Source organism: Tursiops truncatus, chromosome 16, assembly GCF_011762595.2.
Source record: "Tursiops truncatus isolate mTurTru1 chromosome 16, mTurTru1.mat.Y, whole genome shotgun sequence".
NCBI lineage: Eukaryota > Metazoa > Chordata > Mammalia > Artiodactyla > Delphinidae > Tursiops > Tursiops truncatus.
In genome coordinates, this window is record NC_047049.1 from 76,745,718 (window position 1) to 76,762,161 (window position 16,444).

The 16,444-nt window shown below is 41.7% G+C and overlaps 1 long non-coding RNA gene across 1 annotated transcript in view; it reads left to right on the forward strand.

Annotated features, from left to right (window-relative positions):
* LOC109550918 (uncharacterized) overlaps positions 1 to 16,444 on the forward strand; it is a 53,438-nt gene that overhangs the window by 24,163 nt on the left and 12,831 nt on the right. The window lies entirely within an intron of this gene.

Below are 16,444 nucleotides of genomic sequence, written 5' to 3' on the forward strand. Positions count from 1 at the left end.
ATGTCTGAAATCCTCATTATTAACTCCATTCCGTTAATGGCTTCTAAGGAGATGTTTGCATTTTAGCAAGGCTAAGTTTTTGTTTGTTTGTTTTTTTAAACCTGGAAATAGCCCCTAATTGAGTAAATGACCTGAACTGACTTCAACCAGAAAAGTGCTAGGCATCTGGTGAAAGGGACTGACGTCAGGGAAAAGCCCTAAGAGGCTAGAATAGGGGTGGCCACTTTGGTTGCTATTAGGAGTCCGGGAGGTATGAACATTAGTGAAGTGGGCTGCTGGGGGTGGAAAGTGGTGTTCAGGTGTGTTCCAATGGCAGCAGCATCCCCTGAGCTCCAGGTAATGGCTGATTGTGGGACTGTTGTCAGACCTTCAGATTTTTCAATAGGCCAGCAACTTGGATACAACTGTGAACTCTTCTTATTGCTAAATGTTGACAGCTAATTACATTAAAAAAAAAATCTGTAGGTCAGCCATTTGTAAGCCAAAAAGTTTAGTTCTGCAGGCTGTATGAGGCCACAGACCACCAATCTGAAATTTTCACAATAGAACATTTGCCAAAGGAAGCTGAGGAATATTGAGGACAAAAGTTGGCCACTTCTCAGTTGAACCTAGAGCTAGCAGCACCAGGAATTCTCACCTCTGCTCTTTGCACAGTAGGGGTCTCTATGGACTAGGCCAGCTCCCTCCCTGAAGATGGAGTTCAAAGGCAATTCTCAACTCTCTCAACATTTTCAGAACAAGCAGAGGCCCCATCCTTTCCCAAAAGTCACAAGCCAGTCTTCTGAGTTGAATAAAATCATAGGGGATACTGCTGTTACTTCTACCAGGGATTTAAGAGCATAAAAGTTCTTAGATATTTACCTTACTCCTCATTCCTCCCATATACTGGTTAGTACTTGTCCTCTTCGATGACAAATCACTGGGAGCTTAGAGTATGAAAGTCCGGCCAGGATGTTGGGAGTTGGTGTTCTATACATGACTAAGCCCATCAAGCTTCTGCTATGGTTAAGAGCGTGAGTTTGGAGCCAATCGCCTGGTCAAATTCTGACTCTACTACTGACTTAATAACTGAGCTTAACCTATCTGTAAAATGGGGATAATAAAATACCTGTCCCTGAGGCTCTTGTGAGGATGAAGTACATTGATACTTAGTGCTCTATACAGTTGTTTGCAATTATAGGAAAAATATTATTTTGGAAATTTGAAGGAAACTGAGGCTCCGAGAAGCTAATTGATTAGTCCAAAGTCACACTACTTTTAAAAAAAGTAGGTGCTGGGATTTGAACTACAGTCTCTCTAATTCCAAATACAGTATTCTGGTCTATTTAGCCCACCCCAGATTTTCTCAGAATAGTGTGGGTTTTGTCTGATTGCTCAATAGAAGTGATTTGTACAAAATTAGCTTTTGCTGCAAATCCTGGTTGCATTGGAATGCAATATTATAGAAATCAATGGTGGTATTTCTAGGCAAATCGCCTTCTAAATGATTAAGTTTGAGCTCTTCAAAGAGGAAAACAGATTCAGGCAATAAGAGAAGATTCACAAGGCAAAGCTGGTCCCACAACCAGAGGGCAGTGGAGAAAAGAAGTGTCTCTAGAAATAGTGGACTCCAGATTAAAAGATTTGTCCAAAAGCAGAGAAAACTAAAGATTTATCTTTTGATGCTTGTTTTGGGACATAGTAGGTCAATTCAGGGTGGAGTAGTAAAGTAGGCAGTAAAGCCTAGTGATCAAAAGAGGCCTCCTGAATTAAGTGGCCTTGCAAAATTCACCTATATCCAAAAGTTCATTCAGAAACATTTTTATTAATTCAACATCTATCTCACAAGCAGCTTGATGACCACTGACAGGTAAGGAAAGCAAGGCCTGACTTTAACGAATGACTTACACGAGGTCACATGGGGAGTGGCGGCAGAATGAGAACTAGACTCCAGGAACATGTATGTCGGTGGTGAGGCCAGGACCCTGGACTGGCACACAGCCCAGTCCTACACAGACGGCTTTATCGAGCTGAGACAGAAAGGTACTTTCAGACCTTTTCAGCGCTGCCCCGCATCAGCTCGCAGCAGCAGAAGCCCCAGGCAACTCACACCTGCTAGATCTTGCCAGGCCTAAGATGAGGCTTCTCAGAAAACAGGCTCACTCAGGGACCCTGAATCCAGCAAAAATCGGTGGCAAGTAGGGTTTCTGTTGGGTAGTCAGTCTGTGTGGACGCGTTAATCTGGGTGCCTTTGGGCTAACACGCTGCAACTCCTTTTGGAGGCTGAGGGGAGAAAAACCAGCCAAGAGGACCACCATTCAACCTGCATCTTCCCCTTGCTTTATAGGCCCCTTGACTCCCTCCCTTTTTTTGCCCCATGTCATGGGCTCCCTGTGCTTACTACTCTCACAGCAAATCTCCTACTCTGCTGTGGGACCCCGAGACCCTGAGAAAAGATGCCAACTGCCCCCGTGCAACTACCCTGGAAAGGCCTGGCTGAGAAAGAAGGGGGAGGCCAGGGCTTCCCTGGTGGCACAGTGGTTGAGAGTCCACCTGCCGATGCAGGGGACACGGCTTCGTGCCCCGGTCCGGGAAGATCCCACATGCCGCGGAGCAGCTGGGCCCGTGAGCCATGGCCGCTGAGCCTGCGTGTCCGGAGCCTGTGCTCCGCAGCGGGAGAGGCCACAACAGTGAGAGGCCCGCATGCCGCAAAAAAAAAAAAAAAAAAAAGAAGGGGGAGGCCAGGGCCCCGTGGAGGAAGAAGGGAGGGTGCTGGACTTTACGGCTTTCAGCTAGGGCTACTGGAAGCTGGAGGAAGGTTTTTCTGGCCTTTCTGAATGATCGAATCACTGATTCTGCAGTCTCTCATCTTCTGAGACCGACGCTCTAGAAGGAGACAGCCTGGGCCATGGTTGCCAAGAGGCTGCTGGTGGCAGCAAGCTCCCTGGGGAGCTCCTCCGAGGCACCCACTGGGAGGTGCAGGTGAGCACAGGTGTTGGCCAGGGTACAAGGCCAGGTGCCCAGAACAGCCAATGAAGCCGGGCTGGGGGCTATGGGGTGGGTGGGAATGGGCTGGGCCACTTACAGTGATCTCTCTGCTAGAGAAGTTGATGAGGAATGATGATATTATATAAAATATATGTGGGTCAATATTAGAACTCTTAAATGTATCCACCATGCTTCTTTGGCTGAAATTCTTCATCAGCTGCTATCCTCATTCACCTATGTTACCCAAAGTGATTTTTTTTATTGTGGTAAAATATATACAACATAAAAGTTACCTTTTTAACCATTTTTAAGTACACAATTCAGTGGCTTTAAGTACATCCATAATGTTGTCTAACCATTGTCACTATTCATTTCCAGAACTTTTCATCATCCCAAACAGAAGCCCCACACCCATTAAATGATAACTCCCCATTTCCCGCCCCCCCCCCCCCCGCCCCAACCCCTGGAAATCTCTATTATACTTTCTGTCTCTATGTAATTGCCTATTCTAGGTACCTCATATAACAGGGGTCATAAAGTATTTGTCTTTTTGTGTCCGGCTTATTTTACTTAGCATAATGTTCTCAAAGTTCAGCCACGTTGTAGCGTGTGTCAGAATTTCATTCCTTTCTAAGGCTGAAAAATATTCCATTGTATGTCTATACCACATTCAGTTAATCCATTCATCTGTTGATGGCCCCAGGGAATTTTTAAACAACTAGCTATTTCATTTCTAACATCTCCAAAATTTTAAAAATATGTAATAATCTTTCATGTATATGATCTCTTCTTTTAAATGCTTGAAGACATTAATTATACTTTCAAAATATCCCTGCCCTGTAGGCTCTGCTACCTTCGTGTTCTCTCAAGTCAGTAAGTCCCTTTATTTTCTCTCTTCCGTAGTGTCAGCTTGCCCCAGGTATCTGGTCATTTTAGATCACAGGCTCATCTTCCTAGATGAGACTCTCCGTAGAATATCTGTTGCCTTTATTTGTACATCTCTCGGGAGAGGGGGACTGGGAATCCAGAGGAGCATCACAGACTTATATCCTGGCCAAATTCTAGTGGGAATAAGGGAGAAGCAGGGTGTATTACCCACACTCACACCTCCAACCTAGAGGCACATCCCCTCCCCTCTTAATGCCCCAGGCCAGAAGAGGGACAGGGGAGAGCCTAGGGGATGGGGCTACCTTTGCTTCAGTCTCCCAGCTAATCAGCTTGGCTGTTGTCCCTGGTCCTCCTCCTGTGATGCTTTCTTCCACCTCCATTTCCACCTCTGTAAAATGGGTGTGAAAATAGAAAGAATTGTTCTAGTAGATTAACATTAAATTTTTATCCTCTTTTCTTCAATATTTCCATTAGAGAGAATCTTTTCTGGCTATATCAAGGATGAATAATTAACTCTTTTAAAGAAACTACATTGCACCTACGCATGTGTGACTGTGTGTGTGATTTTAAGTAATGCCATGTAAAAAGGAAGCGTGATTTTTAAATTATGTTTAAAATGTGACATTACTTGAAAAGGAGGCATTAAAATATTTCCATAGGGGCTTCCCTGGTGGCGCAGTGGTTGAGAATCTGCCTGCTAATGCAGGGGACACGGGTTCGAGCCCTGGTCTGGGAGGATCCCACATGCCGCAGAGCAACTAGGCCCGTGAGCCACAACTACTGAGCCTGCGCGTCTGGAGCCTGTGCTCCACAACAAGAGAGGCCGCGATAGTGAGAGGCCCGCACACCGCGATAAATAGTGGCCCCCGCTTGCCACAACTAGAGAAAGCCCTCGCACAGAAACGAAGACCCAACACAGCAAAAATAAATAAATATTTCCATAGTGCTAGGGACTGACGGGTCATATTGTAACTTAAACTAACAATAAGACAATGATCCATTCTTCTTAGGTAAAAATAATTCTCTTAAACTGTGTAAAGAAGTTAACACCAGATACGTAACATAAATAAATAAATATATATATATATATATATATATATAGAGAGAGAGAGAGAGAGAGAGAGAGAGAGAGAGAGAGAACATTGGTCCAATATAATTATCAAATTTGTTCTTATCTGGTACAATCTCTATAATTTTAAAATGGAACCAATACCTTTAATAGAGAACTCTTATGTGGATAAAGATTTACTCCTAAGCAAGAAAAGGCAGGCAGAAAAGACAAATACGAAATTTCTAAACCTCATATACAGTCTAATGAAAAATAAAAGTAACTGATGATGGAGGAGAAGGCTACAAACTAACAGGTTTTTAGTACTGTATTCCTATTTTAAGTTACCATAATTTGGGGATGAATATATTGTTGTAAGACATTATAAAGTCCTGGCTGGGGTGGCTTCCCTGGTGGCGCAGTGGTTAAGAATCCGCCTGCCAGTGCAGGGGACACGGGTTCGAGCCCTTGTCGGGGAAGATCCCACATGCCGTGGAGCAACTAAGCCCGTGCGCCACAGCTACTGAGCCTGTGCTCTAGAGCCCGTGAGCCACAACTACTGAGCCCACGTGCCACAACTACTGAAGCCCATGTGCCTAGAGCCGGTGCTCCGCAACAAGAGAAGCCACTGCAATGAGAAGCCCGTGCACCGCAACGAAGAGTAGCCCCCGCTCGCCGCAACTAGAGAAAGCCCGCGTGCAGCAACAAAGACCCAACACAGTCCCCCAAAATAAATAAATAATAAATTAATTAAATAAATAAAATAAAAAGTCCTGGCTGTTTCTAAACCTGCCCTCAAGAAAGCAGGGATTCCTCAGTTCCCAGGCTCTCTGGCCAGGCTCAGCTCAGTACAACCAATGCCAGGATCAGATTTCGCTCAAATTAGAAAATGTAATCTTTCTCTTTCCTCTTCCCTATTTTCCCTCTTTCTTTTCAGGTGAAGGAAATGTTTGCTCCAAGGATCCTAAGTATTTGTCTGGTTCCTAAGATAGAGAGACACAGGACTTTTAACAAAATGACCCAGAAATGACAAAATTTAAATCATTCTCAGGAGGCACATTCAACCCGTCCTTTATTATACAACTATATAACCTGGTAAAAAGAATGGTTACTAGAACCAAAACTGAATGAACCATGAACAACAATCCATCCAGCAAACACTCTAACTTGTACCAACTTGTAGACTAACTTGTAGACTGTAGACTGTAGTTTACTACCTTCCTAATAAGGCTTGAAGAGCCAGTGATTTCCTTAACTCCATATAATACACCAAGTAATACGTTGCTATTTTGTATAATCTCTAACCGCACTGCTCACATCTACAGCTATACAATGTGTAGGGTTCAAAGTCAAACATAGGATACTGCTTAAGCAAGCAAGTAGAGAGCATTAGTATACATTTCCCAAATTCCTCTCTCTTTGGCTGCCTTCCGTATCAGGTAGAACATTACTGTACTCAGACCCTACATATGGGCAACTTTCTCAATTGGCTTCTCCAAACGGATAATCACGAGGGCCAGTCTTCATGGCCGTTTGACTGACTCCTTTTTTTATTTTTTATTTTTTTATTTTTGGCTGTGTTGGGTCTTCGTTGCAGTGCGCAGACTTTCTCTAGTTGTGGCGAGCAGGGGCTACTCTTCGTTGCGGTGTGCAGGCTTCTCGTTGCAGTGGTTTCTCTTGTTGCGGAGCACGGGCTCTAGGCACGCAGGCTTCAGTAGTTGTGGCATGCAGGCTTAGTCGCTCCGCAGCATGTGGGATCTTCCCAGACCTGGGATCGAACCTGTGTCCCTTGCACCGGCAGGCAGATTCTTAACCACTGAGCCACCAGGGAAGTCCCCTGACTGACTGCTTTTGAATTAGCCTCTTGGCCTGGGGCTGAGCATTTAGTTAGGATCAACACAGACCCCTGTTCCTGCCTTCATTAAGGTTAAAGTTTGGTGTCATTAGGAAAGTTTTGCCATTCTTACTTTTGCAATTCTGATAATCCAAAATATGGGTTTAGTTCTAAGCCCTTGCCTTGTAGTATGAAGTTGGAACCTCCGATGAAGCTTCATTGAAATTAAAGGAAAAGTGCCTGGAGATAGCAAGGAGGCAGCACCAACAAATCTTATTTTTTATTTCATTTTACTCTTGCAGCAGCCTTATGAGGCTTAAAGTAGGCAAGTACTATTGACCTCACTTTCCAGGTGAGCGTATACAAAGGGAGGTTATAGATGACTTGATCAGAGTCATAAAACCTACCAGGGGCTAGAAAACGGGACTGCAACTTTAGTTCCCTGCCAAGCAGGCTACCAGTGAGTGACATTGCTATTCTTTGCTCCTTTTGAGTAAAACCTCCTTTGTACTTCCTTCAAAGCGTCCAGCTTTGCCTGAAAAAAAAAAAATTTTTTTTTCGAGTGCATCACATCCCAATGAAAATTAAGCATTATCAGAATTAGTGTTCCTTAAGGCCCCTTTAGTCAGTTGTCTCATCAAATTCCCACTTTAAGACATCTTTTCCAGAGACTTGCACAAGTTCTGAAACTCTGGACTTAGGGCTGTTTCCTAGAGCTGGTAGTAAAACTTCAAGAACAGAAAAGGGCCTATAGATACCTAGAAGTTTACCTAGGTTTGAAAGATCATAATCTTCATAAAAAGATTTGGTCAGACCTACCTACCTGCCCCCATCCAATCTTTCTCTCTAGCCAGTAGATCTTTAGTGTCATCACTAACCTTAATATCTTTACAAATTTATTTCACATGTAAGGTAGCTATATTAACATACATTTAACTAAAAATGTTAAATACCTACATTCTTGCAAGCATATCAAACTGCTTTCATTTGTCTGTATTTTCTGTCCAGATCTTATCTATGTGTGTACAAATGCCGTATAGTTTTTAATCATGGCCCATCTTTTATTTTTTTTAATGGATATACCCTAGCTGACTTAAAACACTCATTTTATTCACTTAAAAGTTTTCGGATTGTTCTAAAGGAAGGGAAATCAAAGACCATCGCTCTATACTTGAACCCTCAACTGAAGAATAGTCTTTTTAAGATATTCTTTCCTTCATGGATTAGAGGGAATAGAAGAGGTGCATCAGTTTTTGCATTTAGCCATGGGAAGTACTTTAAGGTGAGATTACACATGGAAGTAGAACAAGAAAAAAAAAATCCTTGGGGAAGAAAGGGAATAAATGACTCATTAAAAATTATTCTAAAAATTTTTTTAAAAAAAGGAAAGATTGGGCTTCCTGGTGGCGCAGTGGTTGAGAGTCCGCCTGCCGATGCAGGGGACACAGGTTCGTGCCCCGGTCCAGGAAGATCCCACATGCCGCGGAGTGGCTGGGCCCGTGAGCCGTGGCCGCTGAGCCTGCACGTCTGGAGCCTGTGCTCCACAACGGGAGAGGCCACAGCAGTGAGAGGCTCACGTACCGCAAAAAAAAAAAAAAAAAAAAAGGAAAGATCAATTTAAATGCTCTCTTACAACACAGATAATCTTATAAAAATGACAAATATAGTAGAGCATAATATTATTTTCATCAGAATATACACTTTTGAACTTTTGTTGTCTTGTAATAAATTACCTATGTCGCTCCATGATGAGAATAGCCATTTAACAGGAAAAAAAGTCATGTTTGACATGAAAGGATACCAGAACACAGGGTGCTGATGACTTTTTCACAATCTATTTTTATCCCCTGAGGTTTCTCTCTCCTTTTAGTTGACCATTCTCTCCATTAAGAAACTTAGATAAGATGTAAATTCAAGAAGTAAATACGGTTAGCTCAGTGCTGCCAAAGATATGTCTTGAATCTTCAGGGTCTAAAACCTTCCCCATAAAATGCCTAACATAACGGTGAGTAAAAAGGGAAAGGCTCCCTAAGCTGTGGATGCTATGCTCACTCATTATATGTAACTCACTCCCACACTGTAGTCTCAAGTGCACTAGATTTTAGATTTGTTCCTCCAAAAGACTGAATATGATTAACCTCTGAGGCTCTTCACAGCCCTTCAGGCCGCTCCAAACCACACCTGGTAAAATCAGGAATTGGAAGATTGACTGGGACCTTGCTGCTCAAAGTGGAGTTCAGGGACCGGCAGCATCAGTAGCACCTGAGAGCCTGCTAGAAATGCAAAATCTTAGGCTCACTGCTGACCTCCTGAATCTGAATCTGCATTTTAACAAGATTCCTGGTGACTGATATGCTCATGAGAGTTTGAGAAACATGTGGCTAAAACACATCCCAATGTCTTAGGATTCGCACATCTGGAACCTGCTTCCACACTCTGGCTGGAACTATGTAGGTAGTTCCTAGTCCTTATGGAAGGATTCTTCCTTGAGTTTTCCTATTGAATGGAGACAAAGGAGTGAGAGATTTCTTGAGACCTGGTACAATCTCATATTGGTTTGTATTTATAGCAAATTTAGGGGGCGCATGTTTACCTGACTTCACAACAAAGAACAAAATAATAACTGCTAATATAATAATAATTCAGAATTTCTAGGTAACAGTGTATTGGTGCAACAGTTTGGAGATGACTATTCACCATTCCTAATTTGTATATTTCCTGGTGGTTTGTTTTAAGTTTTTGTTGAGCAAGTGACATGGATGGTTTATTTTCAGAAGTCTGAACACTTCTGCCCACTGTGTCTTGGTGTGGGAACTGCCAAGGAAAACAAAATACAGTCAAAGCACTGGATGGAACAACGCTTTACTCACGTGAAGGAGACAGAGCAAGATGGGCTTCAGTAGAGGGCGTCGGTCTCCCATGGCCAGTGCTTGCCCCTTGGCAGCCTATGCAGGGCAGCTGGCTCTCATGCCCCGCTCCTGAGCTGTGTACCAGAAGGACCCCATGCCCTTCCCATATGGGACAGTAGAGCAGTGGGGTTGGCCAAGTGCCGCATGACACACATGCTGAAGCAGAACAAAGGAGTACATATTGAGTCTGAAACAGAGAAAGATGTTCCCACACAGGGTGACAAGGGCAGCACAGGCTGTAAGGATTCTACCTCTTTGGAAGGAAGTGTTCCAGGCTTACTGGGGCCAAGCGGGGGTTGAGAAACTGCACACAGGAGACCCCTTTCCCAACAGTTTTAATTTTAGTATCCCTCCACCTTAGATTAAGTTTGTATAAAGCTATTTCATGTAACAGTAACCTAAATGGAGAAGGTTCACAAACTGAGATCCATCCCATTTTCCCTCATTACGTTGGCCTGGGAATACTATTCCTGTTTCTCTTGAATGCTGACCCAAGAACCACAGCCTCTGAAGATACTTTTTAGGAGATCAGAAAATGCCATTAATAACTGCCCGAGTACATACTGTGAGCCTTATGGTGGCACTAACAAGTGAATTACATCATACACATCATTCCTAGATCGGCTGTTAGGTTTTGGTTTTGATCTTTTTTCCACTGAGTGGCTGAGCTAGAACAGTACATGCTGTTCCTTGGCATCATGAAATATGTTTATAGAATTTCCAGTGAACAGGATCCCAGGGCTCCTGGGCTGTTGCTAATGAACTGGACCCATGACAGCCTAACCATGTAACCACGGTGGTACTGAATGGCTACACCCTTAGTACACGTGGTCAGGAAGGATAAAAACAAACTGACAATTTGTGATGCTTACATTTAGATGTAACAAATCTTGTCAGATTGCTCTTACTTTTCACACTCTATCGGGACTCTGAGGATAAGGTGTTTTGTGACGTACTGCAACTTTGTTGATGGTATCCTTCATGGAACAGCAATCATTAATTTTGTTGTAATAAAATGTATCAGTTAAGTTTGTTTTGAAGTTGTGTTTAATCATTCCTTTTCCAAGGATGTTCCAAAGATGTTCTCCTGTATCATTTGCTATTCACTTTAAAGTTTTGCCTTTCAAATTTAGATATTTAATCCATCCAGAGCCCTTTTGTATGGTGTCATGTAGAAATAATTTAATTTTCTTCATATAGTAAATTGTTTTTTTTCTAACAACCTGTAGTAAGTAATCTGTCCTTTCTCCATTGATTTGTGGTACTACTTTTATGGTATACTTGGTTCCCATCTACACCCAAATCTATCTCAAAGCTCTCTCTTCTGCTCCATGGGGCTATTTATCTGTTCTTTGGCCACTATCACCATTTTAAAGTTTATTTAAATGACTTTGAGGTATGTCTTAATATCTGAAACTTTACTGAATAAAGGATGTTCCTTTCCTCTTACTAATTTGCTAAGAGTTTTTTCCCCTTAATTATAGTTACTGAGTTTAATATTTTTCTGCATCCTTTGATTATATAGATTTTCCTCTTCTGATCTGTTGAATTGTATTAATTGATTGTTTACTGTTATTCCACTCATATTCCTGGTATATACTCAACTTTGTTGTCTTCTTCGTATGCTGCTGGATTCAGTTTGCTAATATTTGGTTTGATGTTTTTGACATCTTATTCATGAGTAACACGGCCTGTCATTTTCCTTTCCTAAACTGTCTTTATCTGGTTACACTTTTAAGGTTATACTAGTCTAACAGAATGAATTGGAGACTATTTCCAGAGGAGGTTTTATAAGTTTGAAATGATATATTCCTTTCAAATTCGGTAGAATTTGCTTTTAAATTGGCCCGATGTAGACATTTTTCTTTTCTTCTCTTTTCTTTTCTTTTTGGCAGCCCCACGTGGCTTGTGGGATGTTAGTTCCCCCACCAGAGACTGAACCTGGGCCCTGGGCAGTGAAAGCACCGAGTCCTAACCACTGGACCACCGGGGAATTCCAACATTTTTCTTTCTTAAATATATATATATATATATATTTATTTATTTATATATTTCACATATAAATATATATTTCATATATATATGAAAATGTATATGTATATATACATATATATGTGTGTATGTTTACTGAACTATAACATACATCCCCCAAAGTGCAAATGACATAAATGTATACCTTGACTGTCACAAAGTAATTTTACTATGTAATCACTACACTGATCAAGAAATAGAGTACTGGACTTCCCTGGTGGCACAGTGGTTAAGAATCCACCTGCCAATGCAGGGGACAGGGGTTCAATCCCTGGTCCGGGAAGATCCCAAATGTCATGGAGCAACTAAGCCGGTGTGCCACAACTACTGAGCCTGTGCTCTACAGCCCGTGCACCACGCCTACTGAAGTCCATGCTTCGCAACAAGAGAAGCCACTGCAATGAGAAGCCCGCGCACTGCAACGAAGAGTAGCCCCTGCTCACCACAACTAGAGAAAGCCTGCACATGGCAACGAAGATCCAACGCAGCCAAAAATATTCATTAATTAATTTTTTTAAAAAGCTTTAAAAAAAAAAGAGAGTACTGATCACCCATTTCCAATTTACTTGCTATTACTATCTTTTAAAACTCTTGATTAGATATTAATGGTATTGGTTTTTTTAATGTACAGAATGTATTTATATTAATTTGTATTGATTTCTTTACTCATCAACCATTTTTTTTAACTTTTATGGAGTATAGTTGATTTACAATATTGTGTTAGGTTCAGGTGTACAGCTAAGTGAATCAGTTATACATATACATATACCCACTTTTTTTTTTTAAAGATTCTTTTCCCATATAGGTCATGACAGAGTATTGAGTAGAGTTCCCTGTGCTCTACAGCAGGTCCTTATTAATTACCTACTTTATATATAGTAGTGCATATATGTCAATTCCACTCTCCCAATTTATCCCTCCCCCCCTTTTCCCCTGGTAACCATAACTTTGTTTTCTACATCCATGACTCTACTTCTGTTTTATAAATAAGTTCACTTGTACCCATTTTTTTATCGCTTATCCATATATAAGTGATATCATATGATATTTGTCTTTCTGTGTCTGACTTACTTCACTCAGTATGACAATCTCCAGGCCCATCCATGTTACTGCAAATGGGATTATTTTGTTCTTCTTTATGGCTGAGTAATATTCCATTGTCTATTTGTACCACATCTTCCTTATTCATTCCTCTGTTGATGGACATTTAGGTTGCTTCCACGTCTTGGCTCTTGTAAATAGTGCTGCAATGAACATTGGGGTGCATGTATCTTTTTTACTTATGGTTTTCTCCAGGTATATGCCCGGGAGTGGGATTGCTGGGTCATATGGTAGTTCTATTTTTAGGTTTTTAAGGAACCTCCATACTGTTCGCCATAGTGGTGGCACAAATTTACATTCCCACCAACAGTGTAGGAGGGTTCTTCATAAACCAGTTTTATATTTCAGACTTTCATTTATGGAAGTTTTTTTCTTTTTTTTGAAAGTATATAGTCTATGGATTTTTTTTTGTTGTTGTTGTTTTAGTATCTGTTACAGATAATCTCTCTGGCATTAGTTAATATGAAAATGTTTTTATTTTGCCCTCATTTTTTTTTAAATTTATTTATGGCTGTGTTGGGTCTTCGTTTCTGTGTGAGGGCTTTCTCTTGTTGTGGCAAGCGGGGGCCACTCTTCATAGCGGTGCACGGGCCTCTCACTATCACGGCCTCTCTTGTTGCGGAGCACAGGCTCCAGACACGCAGGCTCAGTAACTGTGGCTCACGGGCCCAGTTGCTCCACGGCATGTGGGATCTTCCCAGACCAGGGCTTGAACCCATGTCCCCTGCATTGGCAGGCAGATTCTCAACAACTGCGCCACCAGGGAAGCCCCCTTGCCCTCATTTTTGAAAGGTAAGTTTGATGGTACGTAATTCTTAGTTGGCACTTATTTTTCTCTCAGACTTTGAAGTTGTTTATTGTCATCCCTCTTAACATTGTTGCTTTGAGAAGTCTGCAGTATATTTAATTATCTTTCCTTCAGAAGTGATCTGCCTTTTCTTCATGGTTGCTTTAGAGAGTTTTTCTTTGACTTTCTATTCTGCAATTTCCCTACATGTGGATTTCATTTTATTCATCCTGTTTGAGATTCACTGTGGTTCTTAAATTTGTAAATAAAAGACTTTTATCATTTCTAGAAAATTGTTTCCCATTACCTACTTGAATACTGCCTTTCTTTCATTTTCTCTTTTCTCTCCTCTAGGGATTTTGATTCAGTGTCTGTTCTACCTCCTTATTCTAGATTTCATGTCTCTTATTTCTTTGTCATCTTTGGGTTTCTCCATCTTCTAGTTTCTATGCTGAAATCTGGGTAATTTTTTCAGAAATATTTTCCAGTTAACTAATTCTCTCACCTGCATCTAGTTAACTTTTTAATCTATCTTGAAATGTAGATTGAAATATCCATGATTATATTTTTCAATGTTGTTTCTTATTCTTTTTTTACATCTACTTTAATACTCCCTTGCTATTTCTTCACTTTTAAAATTTGGCCTTCTTTCAACGTGATCATACTTTAACCATGTCTTACACAGTTATTTTAAACTCAGAATCTGATAATTCCCATACAGGCATACCTCATTTTATTGTGCTTTGCAGATATTGCTTTTTTTACAAATTGAAGGTTTGTGGCAACCCTGCATCCAGCAAGTCTATCAGTGTCATTTTTTCCAACAGCATTTGCTCACTTTGTGTTTCTGTGTCACATTTTGGTAAATTTTGCAATACTTCAAACTTTTTCACTATTATTCTGTTTGTTATGGTGATCTGTGATCAGTGATCCTTTTTTTTTAATTTATTTTTTTTTGGCTGCATCAGGTCTTTGTTGCTGCACGCGGGCTTTCTCTACTTGCAGTGAGTGGGGGCTACTCTTCGTCGCAATGCACGGGCTTCTTATTGCGGTGGCTTCTCTTGTTGCAGAGCATAGGCTCTGGGCGTGTGGGTTTCAGTAGTTGTGGCTTGAGGGCTCAGTAGCTGTGGCTCGTGGGCTCTAGAGCGCAGGCTCAGTAGTTGTGGCGCAGGGGCTTAGTTGCTCTGTGGCATGTGGGATCCTCCAGGACCAGGGCTCGAACCCGTGTCCCCTGCATTGGCAGGCGGATTCTTACACCACGCCAGCAGGGAAGTCCCTGATCAGTGATCTTTGATGCTACTACTATGACTTGCTGAAACCTCAGATGATGGCTAGCATTTTTTTTAGCAATAAAGTACTATTTAATTAAGGTATATACATTGTTGTTTTTTTAGATATAATGCTACTGCACACTTAATGGGCTACAGTATAGTGTAAACATAACTTTTATATGCACTGGGAAACCAAAAAATGTGTGTGACTTGCTTTATTGCGATATTCACTTTATTGTGGTGGTCCAGAACTGAACTCACAATATCTGGGGTATGCCTGGAGTTGGAATCCTCAGAGGCCTAAATCTGTTATTTACTGTTTCTGCTGACTTTTACTGAACAGGTGATTCCTGTATGCTTGGTGATCTTTTTCAAAATTGTGAGTTCACATTTGACTGAAGTTAACCTGTGGAATCCAGAGTGCCTAATTTGGAGGGGTTTTTTCCCTCCTTGTCTACGAGGAGCAGACAAGACTACCAGCATGAGATCCTTTTAGTCTGATTTGAGGGTGTTGGCTACATGGGAGCCTTGGATTAGACTGCTTCCTTATTGCAAGGGCCACAAGTTTAGCCTCATAATCATAGTAATGTTATTTACAGTTGCCCTAAGGAAAGCACATGTTTTCCTTTGTTTTCTGCTCATCAATCAGCTTTCAACTCACTAGGCCTTTTAACATCTTTATTTTCCTTGGTTCCTAGTCTATTAGTTGCAATAACTGCTTCCCAGTATAAAGCATAGAACTGTTTCCTCTTCCTCACAGGATAAGACCTTGTTTTGTTTTGATTATATCAGAGCTCTCCAACCTTGGATTAAGAGAGGCTACTTTCCCTTTCCTCTGGAGAAGAGAAGTGGACTCACAGGGCAATGAAGCACTGAGGAAAGGTTAATCAAGGCCCTGAAAGGAGATGTTCGGAATAGTGTACCCTGATAGAAAAATCTCAAAGTGAAATTGAGACCAACCAGGCTTCTTGGCCTCCTTAATCAATAGAAATTAATATGAGGCCAGACAAGAAATTCAGGCAAGGCTTTACTGGGGCCCCTGCTGCAGCAAGGGGGCAGTAAAAACAAGTAACAGGTTCCCTTGCTCACTCCCCAAGGCGAGTGAGCCTAATATGTTCCTTATATGGGGTGAGGGTAGAGGTGTGTCCAGGGGTTGGGCCTGAGGGGTGGCTTAGGTAGTTTGCCCACCCCTTTGGTGGTGCTGTGTGCAGGGGGCATGCACTGTTCCCTGCTTTTGCTCACAGCTCCTCAGAAGTGGCAGTTGGGTTTCTGGTCCTTTTGTATCGTCTTGTCGATAATTTGCTCCACTTTACAGGCAAGCAGTTATTTATAGCCCCTTATAGTTTCTTTGTATTTTGTTGCTTGAGGAGATGTTTGTCCGGGTGCAAGCACTGCAGCAAAGTGTCCCAGGTCCTTATAAGCCAAAAAGAAGCAGGTTTGAGAGAAAGATGGAGTGGTGCGGATACAGCAACATTTACAGTGCTCATTTCTGGTAGGAGCTGCTGTCTTCCATCAAGTAAAACAAGCGTAGGTTGTTTTTGTTACTGTATTTTATTTAGCTATTTTTTTGCCACACCACAGGGCTTGCAGGATCTTAGTTCCCTGATC